We start from the raw sequence: 17,445 nt of genomic DNA on the forward strand, positions 1-17,445 counted from the left end.
TGGATATCACATCTCATGTTATAGGAAGGGTCTCAGGTTTGGTATAAGCATTGAGATATCACATCTCTGCTATCGGAAGTGTCTCAGGATTGGAATGGGAAGGAGTTGGATATCCCATCTCATGTTATAGGACGGGTCTCAGGTTTGTTATTAGAATCATTGAGATATCATATTGCATGCTGTAGGAAGGGTCTAAGGGTTGGAATGTGAAGGACTTGGATATCACATCTCATGCTATAGATAGGCTCTTAGGTTTGGAAAGGGAAGGAGTTGGATATCACATTTCATGTTAGAGGAAGGATCTCAGGTTTGGTATTAGAAGCATTGAGATATCACATCTCATGCTATAGGAAGGGTCTCAGGATTGGAATGGGAAGCAGTTGGATATCACATCTCATGCTATAGGAAGGGTCTCAGGTTTGGTATAAGCATTGAGATATCACATCTCATGCTATAGGACGGGTCTCAGGATTGGAATGGAAGGAGTTGGATATCACATCTCATGTTATAGGAAGGATCTCAGGTTTGGTATTAGAAGCATTGAGACATCACATCTCATGCTATAGGAAGGGTCTCAGGGTTGGAATGGGAAGGAGTTGGATATCACATCTCATCCAATAGGAAGGGTCTCAGGTTTGGAATGGGAAGGAATTGGATATCACATCTCATGTTATAGGAAGGATCTCAGGTTTGGTATTAGAAGCATTGAGATATCACATCTCATGCTATAGGAAGGGTCTCAGGATTGGAATGTGAAGGATTTGGATATCACATCTCATGCTAAAGGAAGGGTCTCAGGTTTGGTAGAAGCATTGAGATATCACGTCGCTGCTATCGGAAGGGTCTCAGGATTGGATTGGGAAGGAGTTGGATATCCCTTCTCATGCTATAGGAAGGGTCTCAGGATTTGAATGGCAAGGAGTTGGATATCACATCTCATGCCATAGGAAGGGTCTCAGGTTTGGTATAAGCATTGAGATATCACATCTCTGCTATCGGAAGGGTCTCAGGATTGGATTGGGAATGAGTTGGATATCCCTTCTCATGCTATAGGAAGTGTCTCAGGTTGGAATGGGAAGGAGTTGGATATCACATCTCATGTTATAGGAAGGGTCTCAGGATTGGAATGGGAAGTATTTGGATATCACATCTCTTGCTATAGGAAGGGTCTCAGGATTGGAATGGGTAGGAGTTGGATATTACTTTCTTGCTATAGGAAGGGTCTCATGTTTGGAATGGGAAGGAGTTGGATATCACATATGCTATAGTTAGTGTCTCAGGTTTGGAACGGGAAGGAGTTGGATATCACATCTCATGTTATAGGAAGGGTCTCAGGTTTGGTATAAGCATTGAGATATCACATCTCTGCTATCGGAAGCGGCTCAGGATTGGAATGGGAAGGAGTTGGATATCCCATCTCATGTTATAGGAAGAGTCTCTGGTTTGGTATTAGAATCATTGAGATATCACATCGCATGCTGTAGGAAGGGTCTAAGGATTGGAATGGGATGGACTTGGATATCACATCTCATGTTATAGGTAGGCTCTCAGGTTTGCTATAAGCATTGAGATATCACATCTCATGCTATAGGAAGGGTCACAGGATTGGAATGGGAAGGAATTGGATATCACATCTCATGCTATAGGAAGGGTCTCAGATTTGGTATAAGCATTGAGATATCACATCTCATGCTAAAGGAAGGGTCTCAGGATTGGAATGGGAAGGAGTTGTATATGACATCTCAGGCCATAGGAAGGTTCTCAGGTTTGGTATAAGCATTGAGATATCACATCTCTGCTATCGGAAAGGTCTCAGGATTGGAATGGGAAGGAGTTGGATATCCCATCTCATGTTATAGGAAGGGTCTCAGGTTTGGTATTAGAAGCATAGAGATATCACATCTCATGCTATAGGAAGGGTCTCAGGATTGGAATGGGAAGGACTTGGATGTCACATCTCATGCTATAGGTAGGGTCTCAAGTTTGATATTAGAAGCATTGAGATAACAAATCTCATGATATCGGAAGGGTCTCAGGATTGGAATGGGAAGGAGTTGGATATCACATCTCATGATAAAGGAAGGGTCTAAGGTTTGGAAGGGGAAGGATTTGGATATCACATCTCATGTTATAGGACGGGTCTCAGGTTTAATATTAGAAGCATTGAGATATCAAGTCTCATGGTATAAGAAGGGTCTCAGAATTGGAATGGGAAGGAGTTGGATATCACACCTCAAGCTATAGGAAGGGTCTCAGGATTGGAATGGGAAGGAGTTTGATATCACATCTCATGCCATAGTATGGGTCTCAGGTTTGGTAGAAGCATTGGGATATCACATCTCATGCTATCGGAAGGGTATCAGTATTGGATTTGGAAGAAGTTGGATATCCCATCTCATGCTATAGGAAGGGTCTCAGGTTGGAATGGGAAGGAGTTGGATATCACATTTCGTGTTATAGGAAGGGTCTCAGGATTGGAATGGGAAGGACTTGGATATCATATCTCATGCTATAGGACGGGTCTCAGGTTTGTTATTAGAATCATTGAGATATCATATTGCATGCTGTAGGAAGGGTCTAAGGATTGGAATGGGAAGGACCTGGTTATCACATCTCATGCTATAGAACGGCTCTCAGGTTTGGAAAGGGAAGGAGTTGGATATCACATCTCATGTTATAGGATGGATCTCAGGTTTGGTATTAGAAGTATTGAGATATCACATCTCATGTTATCGGAAGGATCTCAGGTTTGGTATTAGAAGTATTGAGATATCACATCTCATGCTATAGGAAGGGTCTCAGGATTGGAATGGGAAGGAGTTGGATATCACATCTCATGCTAAAGGAAGGGTCTCAGGTTTGGTAGAAGCATTGAGATATCACATCTCATCCTATAGGAAGGGTCTCAGGATTGGAATGGGAAGGAGTTGGATATCACATCTCATGCTATAGGGAGGGTCTCAGGATTGGAATGGGAAGGACTTAGATATCACATATCATGCTATAGGGAGGGTCTCAGTTTTGATATTAGAAGCATTGAGATATCACATCTCATGCTATCGGAAGTGTCTCAGGATTGGAATGGGAAGGAGCTGGATATCACATCTCATGCTAAAGGAAGGGTCTCAGGTTTGGAACGGGAAGGATTTGGATATCACATCTCATGTTATAGGAAGGGTCTCAGGTTTGGTATAAGCATTGAGATATCACATCTCTGCTATCGGAAGTGTCTCAGGATTGGAATGGGAAGGAGTTGGATATCCCATCTCATGTTATAGGACGGGTCTCAGGTTTGTTATTAGAATCATTGAGATATCATATTGCATGCTGTAGGAAGGGTCTAAGGGTTGGAATGTGAAGGACTTGGATATCACATCTCATGCTATAGATAGGCTCTTAGGTTTGGAAAGGGAAGGAGTTGGATATCACATTTCATGTTAGAGGAAGGATCTCAGGTTTGGTATTAGAAGCATTGAGATATCACATCTCATGCTATAGGAAGGGTCTCAGGATTGGAATGGGAAGCAGTTGGATATCACATCTCATGCTATAGGAAGGGTCTCAGGTTTGGTATAAGCATTGAGATATCACATCTCATGCTATAGGACGGGTCTCAGGATTGGAATGGAAGGAGTTGGATATCACATCTCATGTTATAGGAAGGATCTCAGGTTTGGTATTAGAAGCATTGAGACATCACATCTCATGCTATAGGAAGGGTCTCAGGGTTGGAATGGGAAGGAGTTGGATATCACATCTCATCCAATAGGAAGGGTTTCAGGTTTGGAATGGGAAGGAATTGGATATCACATCTCATGTTATAGGAAGGATCTCAGGTTTGGTATTAGAAGCATTGAGATATCACATCTCATGCTATAGGAAGGGTCTCAGGATTGGAATGTGAAGGATTTGGATATCACATCTCATGCTAAAGGAAGGGTCTCAGGTTTGGTAGAAGCATTGAGATATCACGTCGCTGCTATCGGAAGGGTCTCAGGATTGGATTGGGAAGGAGTTGGATATCCCTTCTCATGCTATAGGAAGGGTCTCAGGATTTGAATGGCAAGGAGTTGGATATCACATCTCATGCCATAGGAAGGGTCTCAGGTTTGGTATAAGCATTGAGATATCACATCTCTGCTATCGGAAGGGTCTCAGGATTGGATTGGGAATGAGTTGGATATCCCTTCTCATGCTATAGGAAGTGTCTCAGGTTGGAATGGGAAGGAGTTGGATATCACATCTCATGTTATAGGAAGGGTCTCAGGATTGGAATGGGAAGGATTTGGATATCACATCTCTTGCTATAGGCAGGGTCTCAGGATTGGAATGGGTAGGAGTTGGATATCACATTCTTGCTATAGGAAGGGTCTCATGTTTGGAATGGGAAGGAGTTGGATATCACATATGCTATAGTTAGTGTCTCAGGTTTGGAACGGGAAGGAGTTGGATATCACATCTCATGTTATAGGAAGGGTCTCAGGTTTGGTATAAGCATTGAGATATCACATCTCTGCTATCGGAAGCGGCTCAGGATTGGAATGGGAAGGAGTTGGATATCCCATCTCATGTTATAGGAAGAGTCTCTGGTTTGGTATTAGAATCATTGAGATATCACATCGCATGCTGTAGGAAGGGTCTAAGGATTGGAATGGGATGGACTTGGATATCACATCTCATGTTATAGGTAGGCTCTCAGGTTTGCTATAAGCATTGAGATATCACATCTCATGCTATAGGAAGGGTCACAGGATTGGAATGGGAAGGAATTGGATATCACATCTCATGCTATAGGAAGGGTCTCAGATTTGGTATAAGCATTGAGATATCACATCTCATGCTAAAGGAAGGGTCTCAGGATTGGAATGGGAAGGAGTTGTATATGACATCTCAGGCCATAGGAAGGTTCTCAGGTTTGGTATAAGCATTGAGATATCACATCTCTGCTATCGGAAAGGTCTCAGGATTGGAATGGGAAGGAGTTGGATATCCCATCTCATGTTATAGGAAGGGTCTCAGGTTTGGTATTAGAAGCATAGAGATATCACATCTCATGCTATAGGAAGGGTCTCAGGATTGGAATGGGAAGGACTTGGATGTCACATCTCATGCTATAGGTAGGGTCTCAAGTTTGATATTAGAAGCATTGAGATAACAAATCTCATGATATCGGAACGGTCTCAGGATTGGAATGGGAAGGAGTTGGATATCACATCTCATGATAAAGGAAGGGTCTAAGGTTTGGAAGGGGAAGGATTTGGATATCACATCTCATGTTATAGGACGGGTCTCAGGTTTAATATTAGAAGCATTGAGATATCAAGTCTCATGGTATAAGAAGGGTCTCAGAATTGGAATGGGAAGGAGTTGGATATCACACCTCAAGCTATAGGAAGGGTCTCAGGATTGGAATGGGAAGGAGTTTGATATCACATCTCATGCCATAGTATGGGTCTCAGGTTTGGTAGAAGCATTGGGATATCACATCTCATGCTATCGGAAGGGTATCAGTATTGGATTTGGAAGAAGTTGGATATCCCATCTCATGCTATAGGAAGGGTCTCAGGTTGGAATGGGAAGGAGTTGGATATCACATTTCGTGTTATAGGAAGGGTCTCAGGATTGGAATGGGAAGGACTTGGATATCATATCTCATGCTATAGGACGGGTCTCAGGTTTGTTATTAGAATCATTGAGATATCATATTGCATGGTGTAGGAAGGGTCTGAGGATTGGAATGGGAAGGACCTGGTTATCACATCTCATGCTATAGAACGGCTCTCAGGTTTGGAAAGGGAAGGAGTTGGATATCACATCTCATGTTATAGGATGGATCTCAGGTTTGGTATTAGAAGTATTGAGATATCACATCTCATGTTATCGGAAGGATCTCAGGTTTGGTATTAGAAGTATTGAGATATCACATCTCATGCTATAGGAAGGGTCTCAGGATTGGAATGGGAAGGAGTTGGATATCACATCTCATGCTAAAGGAAGGGTCTCAGGTTTGGTAGAAGCATTGAGATATCACATCTCATGCTATAGGAAGGGTCTCAGGATTGGAATGGGAAGGAGTTGGATATCACATCTCATGCTATAGGGAGGGTCTCAGGATTGGAATGGGAAGGACTTAGATATCACATATCATGCTATAGGGAGGGTCTCAGTTTTGATATTAGAAGCATTGAGATATCACATCTCATGCTATCGGAAGTGTCTCAGGATTGGAATGGGAAGGAGCTGGATATCACATCTCATGCTATAGATAGGCTCTTAGGTTTGGAAAGGGAAGGAGTTGGATATCACATTTCATGTTAGAGGAAGGATCTCAGGTTTGGTATTAGAAGCATTGAGATATCACATCTCATGCTATAGGAAGGGTCTCAGGATTGGAATGGGAAGCAGTTGGATATCACATCTCATGCTATAGGAAGGGTCTCAGGTTTGGTATAAGCATTGAGATATCACATCTCATGCTATAGGACGGGTCTCAGGATTGGAATGGAAGGAGTTGGATATCACATCTCATGTTATAGGAAGGATCTCAGGTTTGGTATTAGAAGCATTGAGACATCACATCTCATGCTATAGGATGGGTCTCAGGGTTGGAATGGGAAGGAGTTGGATATCACATCTCATCCAATAGGAAGGGTCTCAGGTTTGGAATGGGAAGGAATTGGATATCACATCTCATGTTATAGGAAGGATCTCAGGTTTGGTATTAGAAGCATTGAGATATCACATCTCATGCTATAGGAAGGGTCTCAGGATTGGAATGTGAAGGATTTGGATATCACATCTCATGCTAAAGGAAGGGTCTCAGGTTTGGTAGAAGCATTGAGATATCACGTCGCTGCTATCGGAAGGGTCTCAGGATTGGATTGGGAAGGAGTTGGATATCCCTTCTCATGCTATAGGAAGGGTCTCAGGATTTGAATGGCAAGGAGTTGGATATCACATCTCATGCCATAGGAAGGGTCTCAGGTTTGGTATAAGCATTGAGATATCACATCTCTGCTATCGGAAGGGTCTCAGGATTGGATTGGGAATGAGTTGGATATCCCTTCTCATGCTATAGGAAGTGTCTCAGGTTGGAATGGGAAGGAGTTGGATATCACATCTCATGTTATAGGAAGGGTCTCAGGATTGGAATGGGAAGTATTTGGATATCACATCTCTTGCTATAGGAAGGGTCTCAGGATTGGAATGGGTAGGAGTTGGATATTACTTTCTTGCTATAGGAAGGGTCTCATGTTTGGAATGGGAAGGAGTTGGATATCACATATGCTATAGTTAGTGTCTCAGGTTTGGAACGGGAAGGAGTTGGATATCACATCTCATGTTATAGGAAGGGTCTCAGGTTTGGTATTAGAATCATTGAGATATCACATCGCATGCTGTAGGAAGGGTCTAAGGATTGGAATGGGATGGACTTGGATATCACATCTCATGTTATAGGTAGGCTCTCAGGTTTGCTATAAGCATTGAGATATCACATCTCATGCTATAGGAAGGGTCACAGGATTGGAATGGGAAGGAATTGGATATCACATCTCATGCTATAGGAAGGGTCTCAGATTTGGTATAAGCATTGAGATATCACATCTCATGCTAAAGGAAGGGTCTCAGGATTGGAATGGGAAGGAGTTGTATATGACATCTCAGGCCATAGGAAGGTTCTCAGGTTTGGTATAAGCATTGAGATATCACATCTCTGCTATCGGAAAGGTCTCAGGATTGGAATGGGAAGGAGTTGGATATCCCATCTCATGTTATAGGAAGGGTCTCAGGTTTGGTATTAGAAGCATAGAGATATCACATCTCATGCTATAGGAAGGGTCTCAGGATTGGAATGGGAAGGACTTGGATGTCACATCTCATGCTATAGGTAGGGTCTCAAGTTTGATATTAGAAGCATTGAGATAACAAATCTCATGATATCGGAAGGGTCTCAGGATTGGAATGGGAAGGAGTTGGATATCACATCTCATGATAAAGGAAGGGTCTAAGGTTTGGAAGGGGAAGGATTTGGATATCACATCTCATGTTATAGGACGGGTCTCAGGTTTAATATTAGAAGCATTGAGATATCAAGTCTCATGGTATAAGAAGGGTCTCAGAATTGGAATGGGAAGGAGTTGGATATCACACCTCAAGCTATAGGAAGGGTCTCAGGATTGGAATGGGAAGGAGTTTGATATCACATCTCATGCCATAGTATGGGTCTCAGGTTTGGTAGAAGCATTGGGATATCACATCTCATGCTATCGGAAGGGTATCAGTATTGGATTTGGAAGAAGTTGGATATCCCATCTCATGCTATAGGAAGGGTCTCAGGTTGGAATGGGAAGGAGTTGGATATCACATTTCGTGTTATAGGAAGGGTCTCAGGATTGGAATGGGAAGGACTTGGATATCATATCTCATGCTATAGGACGGGTCTCAGGTTTGTTATTAGAATCATTGAGATATCATATTGCATGCTGTAGGAAGGGTCTAAGGATTGGAATGGGAAGGACCTGGTTATCACATCTCATGCTATAGAACGGCTCTCAGGTTTGGAAAGGGAAGGAGTTGGATATCACATCTCATGTTATAGGATGGATCTCAGGTTTGGTATTAGAAGTATTGAGATATCACATCTCATGTTATCGGAAGGATCTCAGGTTTGGTATTAGAAGTATTGAGATATCACATCTCATGCTATAGGAAGGGTCTCAGGATTGGAATGGGAAGGAGTTGGATATCACATCTCATGCTAAAGGAAGGGTCTCAGGTTTGGTAGAAGCATTGAGATATCACATCTCATGCTATAGGAAGGGTCTCAGGATTGGAATGGGAAGGAGTTGGATATCACATCTCATGCTATAGGGAGGGTCTCAGGATTGGAATGGGAAGGACTTAGATATCACATATCATGCTATAGGGAGGGTCTCAGTTTTGATATTAGAAGCATTGAGATATCACATCTCATGCTATCGGAAGTGTCTCAGGATTGGAATGGGAAGGAGCTGGATATCACATCTCATGCTAAAGGAAGGGTCTCAGGTTTGGAACGGGAAGGATTTGGATATCACATCTCATGTTATAGGAAGGGTCTCAGGTTTGGTATAAGCATTGAGATATCACATCTCTGCTATCGGAAGTGTCTCAGGATTGGAATGGGAAGGAGTTGGATATCCCATCTCATGTTATAGGACGGGTCTCAGGTTTGTTATTAGAATCATTGAGATATCATATTGCATGCTGTAGGAAGGGTCTAAGGGTTGGAATGTGAAGGACTTGGATATCACATCTCATGCTATAGATAGGCTCTTAGGTTTGGAAAGGGAAGGAGTTGGATATCACATTTCATGTTAGAGGAAGGATCTCAGGTTTGGTATTAGAAGCATTGAGATATCACATCTCATGCTATAGGAAGGGTCTCAGGATTGGAATGGGAAGCAGTTGGATATCACATCTCATGCTATAGGAAGGGTCTCAGGTTTGGTATAAGCATTGAGATATCACATCTCATGCTATAGGACGGGTCTCAGGATTGGAATGGAAGGAGTTGGATATCACATCTCATGTTATAGGAAGGATCTCAGGTTTGGTATTAGAAGCATTGAGACATCACATCTCATGCTATAGGAAGGGTCTCAGGGTTGGAATGGGAAGGAGTTGGATATCACATCTCATCCAATAGGAAGGGTCTCAGGTTTGGAATGGGAAGGAATTGGATATCACATCTCATGTTATAGGAAGGATCTCAGGTTTGGTATTAGAAGCATTGAGATATCACATCTCATGCTATAGGAAGGGTCTCAGGATTGGAATGTGAAGGATTTGGATATCACATCTCATGCTAAAGGAAGGGTCTCAGGTTTGGTAGAAGCATTGAGATATCACGTCGCTGCTATCGGAAGGGTCTCAGGATTGGATTGGGAAGGAGTTGGATATCCCTTCTCATGCTATAGGAAGGGTCTCAGGATTTGAATGGCAAGGAGTTGGATATCACATCTCATGCCATAGGAAGGGTCTCAGGTTTGGTATAAGCATTGAGATATCACATCTCTGCTATCGGAAGGGTCTCAGGATTGGATTGGGAATGAGTTGGATATCCCTTCTCATGCTATAGGAAGTGTCTCAGGTTGGAATGGGAAGGAGTTGGATATCACATCTCATGTTATAGGAAGGGTCTCAGGATTGGAATGGGAAGTATTTGGATATCACATCTCTTGCTATAGGAAGGGTCTCAGGATTGGAATGGGTAGGAGTTGGATATTACTTTCTTGCTATAGGAAGGGTCTCATGTTTGGAATGGGAAGGAGTTGGATATCACATATGCTATAGTTAGTGTCTCAGGTTTGGAACGGGAAGGAGTTGGATATCACATCTCATGTTATAGGAAGGGTCTCAGGTTTGGTATAAGCATTGAGATATCACATCTCTGCTATCGGAAGCGGCTCAGGATTGGAATGGGAAGGAGTTGGATATCCCATCTCATGTTATAGGAAGAGTCTCTGGTTTGGTATTAGAATCATTGAGATATCACATCGCATGCTGTAGGAAGGGTCTAAGGATTGGAATGGGATGGACTTGGATATCACATCTCATGTTATAGGTAGGCTCTCAGGTTTGCTATAAGCATTGAGATATCACATCTCATGCTATAGGAAGGGTCACAGGATTGGAATGGGAAGGAATTGGATATCACATCTCATGCTATAGGAAGGGTCTCAGATTTGGTATAAGCATTGAGATATCACATCTCATGCTAAAGGAAGGGTCTCAGGATTGGAATGGGAAGGAGTTGTATATGACATCTCAGGCCATAGGAAGGTTCTCAGGTTTGGTATAAGCATTGAGATATCACATCTCTGCTATCGGAAAGGTCTCAGGATTGGAATGGGAAGGAGTTGGATATCCCATCTCATGTTATAGGAAGGGTCTCAGGTTTGGTATTAGAAGCATAGAGATATCACATCTCATGCTATAGGAAGGGTCTCAGGATTGGAATGGGAAGGACTTGGATGTCACATCTCATGCTATAGGTAGGGTCTCAAGTTTGATATTAGAAGCATTGAGATAACAAATCTCATGATATCGGAAGGGTCTCAGGATTGGAATGGGAAGGAGTTGGATATCACATCTCATGATAAAGGAAGGGTCTAAGGTTTGGAAGGGGAAGGATTTGGATATCACATCTCATGTTATAGGACGGGTCTCAGGTTTAATATTAGAAGCATTGAGATATCAAGTCTCATGGTATAAGAAGGGTCTCAGAATTGGAATGGGAAGGAGTTGGATATCACACCTCAAGCTATAGGAAGGGTCTCAGGATTGGAATGGGAAGGAGTTTGATATCACATCTCATGCCATAGTATGGGTCTCAGGTTTGGTAGAAGCATTGGGATATCACATCTCATGCTATCGGAAGGGTATCAGTATTGGATTTGGAAGAAGTTGGATATCCCATCTCATGCTATAGGAAGGGTCTCAGGTTGGAATGGGAAGGAGTTGGATATCACATTTCGTGTTATAGGAAGGGTCTCAGGATTGGAATGGGAAGGACTTGGATATCATATCTCATGCTATAGGACGGGTCTCAGGTTTGTTATTAGAATCATTGAGATATCATATTGCATGCTGTAGGAAGGGTCTAAGGATTGGAATGGGAAGGACCTGGTTATCACATCTCATGCTATAGAACTGCTCTCAGGTTTGGAAAGGGAAGGAGTTGGATATCACATCTCATGTTATAGGATGGATCTCAGGTTTGGTATTAGAAGTATTGAGATATCACATCTCATGTTATCGGAAGGATCTCAGGTTTGGTATTAGAAGTATTGAGATATCACATCTCATGCTATAGGAAGGGTCTCAGGATTGGAATGGGAAGGAGTTGGATATCACATCTCATGCTAAAGGAAGGGTCTCAGGTTTGGTAGAAGCATTGAGATATCACATCTCATGCTATAGGAAGGGTCTCAGGATTGGAATGGGAAGGACTTAGATATCACATATCATGCTATAGGGAGGGTCTCAGTTTTGATATTAGAAGCATTGAGATATCACATCTCATGCTATCGGAAGTGTCTCAGGATTGGAATGGGAAGGAGCTGGATATCACATCTCATGCTAAAGGAAGGGTCTCAGGTTTGGAACGGGAAGGAGTTGGATATCACATCTCATGTTATAGGAAGGGTCTCAGGTTTGGTATAAACATTGAGATATCACATCTCTGCTATCGGAAGTGTCTCAGGATTGGAATGGGAAGGAGTTGGATATCCCATCTCATGTTATAGGACGGGTCTCCGGTTTGTTATTGGAATCATTGAGATATCATATTGCATGCTGTAGGAAGGGTCTAAGGGTTGGAATGTGAAGGACTTGGATATCACATCTCATGCTATAGATAGGCTCTTAGGTTTGGAAAGGGAAGGAGTTGGATCTCACATTTCATGTTAGAGGAAGGATCTCAGGTTTGGTATTAGAAGCATTGAGATATCACATCTCATGCTATAGGAAGGGTCTCAGGATTGGAATGGGAAGGAGTTGGATATCACATCTCATGCTATAGGAAGGGTCTCAGGTTTGGTATAAGCATTGAGATATCACATCTCATGCTATAGGAAGGGTCTCAGGATTGGAATGGAAGGAGTTGGATATCAGATCTCATGTTATAGGAAGGATCTCAGGTTTGGTATTAGAAGCATTGAGACATCACATCTCATGCTATAGGAAGGGTCTCAGGATTGGAATGGGAAGGAGTTGGATATCAAATCTCATGCTATAGGAAGGGTCTCAGGATTGGAATGGGAAGGAGTTGAATATGACATCTCATGCCGTAGGAAGGGTCTCAGGTTTGGTATAAACATTGAGATATCACATCTCTGCTATCAAAAGGGTCTCAGGATTAGAATGGGAAGGAGTTGGATATCCCATCTCATGTTATAGGAAGAGTCTCAAGTTTGGTATTAGAAGCATTGAGATATCACATCTCATGCTATAGGAAGTGTCTCAGGATTGGAATGGGAAGGACTTGGATATCACATCTCATGCTATAGGTAGGGTCTCAAGTTTGACATTAGAAGCATTGAGATATCACATCTCATGCTATAGGAAGGGTCTGAGGATTGGAATCGGAAGGAGTTGGATATCACATCTCCTGCTATGGGAAGGGTCTCAGGTTTGGTATAAGCAGTGAGATATCACATCTCATGCTATAGGAAGTGTCTCAGGATTGGAATGGGAAGGAGTTGGATATCACATCTCATGTTATAGGAAGGATCTCAGGTTTGGTATAAGCATTGAGATATCACATCTCTGCTATCGGAAGGGTCTCAAGATTGGAATGGGAAGGAGTTGGATATTCCCATCTCATGTTATAGGACGGGTCTCAGGTTTGTTATTGGAATCACTGAGATATCATATTGCATGCTGTAGGAAGGGTCTAAGGGTTGGAATGTGAAGGACTTGGATATCACATCTCATGCTATAGATAGGCTCTTAGGTTTGGAAAGGGAAGGAGTTGGATCTCACATTTCATGTTAGAGGAAGGGTCTCAGGTTTGGTATAAGCATTGAGATATCACATCTCATGCTCTAGGAAGGGTCTCAGGATTGGAATGGAAGGAGTTGGATATCACATCTCATGTTATAGGAAGGATCTCAGGTTTGGTATTAGAAGCATTGAGACATCACATCTCATGCTATAGGAAGGGTCTCAGGATTGGAATGGGAAGGAGTTGGATATCAAATCTCATACTATAGGAAGCGTCTCAGGATTGGAATGGGAAGGAGTTGAATATGACATCTCATGCCGTAGGAAGGGTCTCAGGTTTGGTATAAACATTGAGATATCACATCTCTGCTATCAAAAGGGTCTCAGGATTGGAATGGGAAGGAGTTGGATATCCCATCTCATGTTATAGGAAGAGTCTCAGGTTTGGTATTAGAAGCATTGAGATATCACATCTCATGCTATAGGAAGTGTCTCAGGATTGGAATGGGAAGGAGTTGGATATCACATCTCATGTTATAGGAAGGGTCTCAGGATTGGAATGGGAAGGATTTGGATATCACATCTCTTGCTATAGGAAGGGTCTCAGGATTGGAATGGGTAGGAGTTGGATATTACTTTCTTGCTATAGGAAGGGTCTCATGTTTGGAATGGGAAGGAGTTGGATATCACATATGCTATAGTTAGTGTCTCAGGTTTGGTATAAGCATTGAGATATCACATCTCTGCTATCGGAAGCGGCTCAGGATTGGAATGGGAAGGAGTTGGATATCCCATCTCATGTTATAGGAAGAGTCTCTGGTTTGGTATTAGAATCATTGAGATATCACATCGCATGCTGTAGGAAGGGTCTAATGATTGGAATGGGATGGACTTGGATATCACATCTCATGTTATAGGACGGGTCTCAGGTTTAATATTAGAAGCATTGAGATATCAAGTCTCATGGTATAAGAAGGGTCTCAGAATTGGAATGGGAAGGAGTTGGATATCACACCTCAAGCTATAGGAAGGGTCTCAGGATTGGAATGGGAAGGAGTTTGATATCACATCTCATGCCATAGTATGGGTCTCAGGTTTGGTAGAAGCATTGGGATATCACATCTCATGCTATCGGAAGGGTATCAGTATTGGATTTGGAAGAAGTTGGATATCCCATCTCATGCTATAGGAAGGGTCTCAGGTTGGAATGGGAAGGAGTTGGATATCACATTTCGTGTTATAGGAAGGGTCTCAGGATTGGAATGGGAAGGACTTGGATATCATATCTCATGCTATAGGACGGGTCTCAGGTTTGTTATTAGAATCATTGAGATATCATATTGCATGCTGTAGGAAGGGTCTAAGGATTGGAATGGGAAGGACCTGGTTATCACATCTCATGCTATAGAACGGCTCTCAGGTTTGGAAAGGGAAGGAGTTGGATATCACATCTCATGTTATAGGATGGATCTCAGGTTTGGTATTAGAAGTATTGAGATATCACATCTCATGTTATCGGAAGGATCTCAGGTTTGGTATTAGAAGTATTGAGATATCACATCTCATGCTATAGGAAGGGTCTCAGGATTGGAATGGGAAGGAGTTGGATATCACATCTCATGCTAAAGGAAGGGTCTCAGGTTTGGTAGAAGCATTGAGATATCACATCTCATGCTATAGGAAGGGTCTCAGGATTGGAATGGGAAGGAGTTGGATATCACATCTCATGCTATAGGGAGGGTCTCAGGATTGGAATGGGAAGGACTTAGATATCACATATCATGCTATAGGGAGGGTCTCAGTTTTGATATTAGAAGCATTGAGATATCACATCTCATGCTATCGGAAGTGTCTCAGGATTGGAATGGGAAGGAGCTGGATATCACATCTCATGCTAAAGGAAGGGTCTCAGGTTTGGAACGGGAAGGATTTGGATATCACATCTCATGTTATAGGAAGGGTCTCAGGTTTGGTATAAGCATTGAGATATCACATCTCTGCTATCGGAAGTGTCTCAGGATTGGAATGGGAAGGAGTTGGATATCCCATCTCATGTTATAGGACGGGTCTCAGGTTTGTTATTAGAATCATTGAGATATCATATTGCATGCTGTAGGAAGGGTCTAAGGGTTGGAATGTGAAGGACTTGGATATCACATCTCATGCTATAGATAGGCTCTTAGGTTTGGAAAGGGAAGGAGTTGGATATCACATTTCATGTTAGAGGAAGGATCTCAGGTTTGGTATTAGAAGCATTGAGATATCACATCTCATGCTATAGGAAGGGTCTCAGGATTGGAATGGGAAGCAGTTGGATATCACATCTCATGCTATAGGAAGGGTCTCAGGTTTGGTATAAGCATTGAGATATCACATCTCATGCTATAGGACGGGTCTCAGGATTGGAATGGAAGGAGTTGGATATCACATCTCATGTTATAGGAAGGATCTCAGGTTTGGTATTAGAAGCATTGAGACATCACATCTCATGCTATAGGAAGGGTCTCAGGGTTGGAATGGGAAGGAGTTGGATATCACATCTCATCCAATAGGAAGGGTTTCAGGTTTGGAATGGGAAGGAATTGGATATCACATCTCATGTTATAGGAAGGATCTCAGGTTTGGTATTAGAAGCATTGAGATATCACATCTCATGCTATAGGAAGGGTCTCAGGATTGGAATGTGAAGGATTTGGATATCACATCTCATGCTAAAGGAAGGGTCTCAGGTTTGGTAGAAGCATTGAGATATCACGTCGCTGCTATCGGAAGGGTCTCAGGATTGGATTGGGAAGGAGTTGGATATCCCTTCTCATGCTATAGGAAGGGTCTCAGGATTTGAATGGCAAGGAGTTGGATATCACATCTCATGCCATAGGAAGGGTCTCAGGTTTGGTATAAGCATTGAGATATCACATCTCTGCTATCGGAAGGGTCTCAGGATTGGATTGGGAATGAGTTGGATATCCCTTCTCATGCTATAGGAAGTGTCTCAGGTTGGAATGGGAAGGAGTTGGATATCACATCTCATGTTATAGGAAGGGTCTCAGGATTGGAATGGGAAGGATTTGGATATCACATCTCTTGCTATAGGCAGGGTCTCAGGATTGGAATGGGTAGGAGTTGGATATCACTTTCTTGCTATAGGAAGGGTCTCATGTTTGGAATGGGAAGGAGTTGGATATCACATATGCTATAGTTAGTGTCTCAGGTTTGGAACGGGAAGGAGTTGGATATCACATCTCATGTTATAGGAAGGGTCTCAGGTTTGGTATAAGCATTGAGATATCACATCTCTGCTATCGGAAGCGGCTCAGGATTGGAATGGGAAGGAGTTGGATATCCCATCTCATGTTATAGGAAGAGTCTCTGGTTTGGTATTAGAATCATTGAGATATCACATCGCATGCTGTAGGAAGGGTCTAAGGATTGGAATGGGATGGACTTGGATATCACATCTCATGTTATAGGTAGGCTCTCAGGTTTGCTATAAGCATTGAGATATCACATCTCATGCTATAGGAAGGGTCACAGGATTGGAATGGGAAGGAATTGGATATCACATCTCATGCTATAGGAAGGGTCTCAGATTTGGTATAAGCATTGAGATATCACATCTCATGCTAAAGGAAGGGTCTCAGGATTGGAATGGGAAGGAGTTGTATATGACATCTCAGGCCATAGGAAGGTTCTCAGGTTTGGTATAAGCATTGAGATATCACATCTCTGCTATCGGAAAGGTCTCAGGATTGGAATGGGAAGGAGTTGGATATCCCATCTCATGTTATAGGAAGGGTCTCAGGTTTGGTATTAGAAGCATAGAGATATCACATCTCATGCTATAGGAAGCGTCTCAGGATTGGAATGGGAAGGACTTGGATGTCACATCTCATGCTATAGGTAGGGTCTCAAGTTTGATATTAGAAGCATTGAGATAACAAATCTCATGATATCGGA

Source organism: Ambystoma mexicanum, chromosome 1p (genome assembly GCF_040938575.1).
Source record: "Ambystoma mexicanum isolate Mex_15411 chromosome 1p, UKY_AmexF1_1, whole genome shotgun sequence".
In the NCBI taxonomy this organism is placed as follows: domain Eukaryota; kingdom Metazoa; phylum Chordata; class Amphibia; order Caudata; family Ambystomatidae; genus Ambystoma; species Ambystoma mexicanum.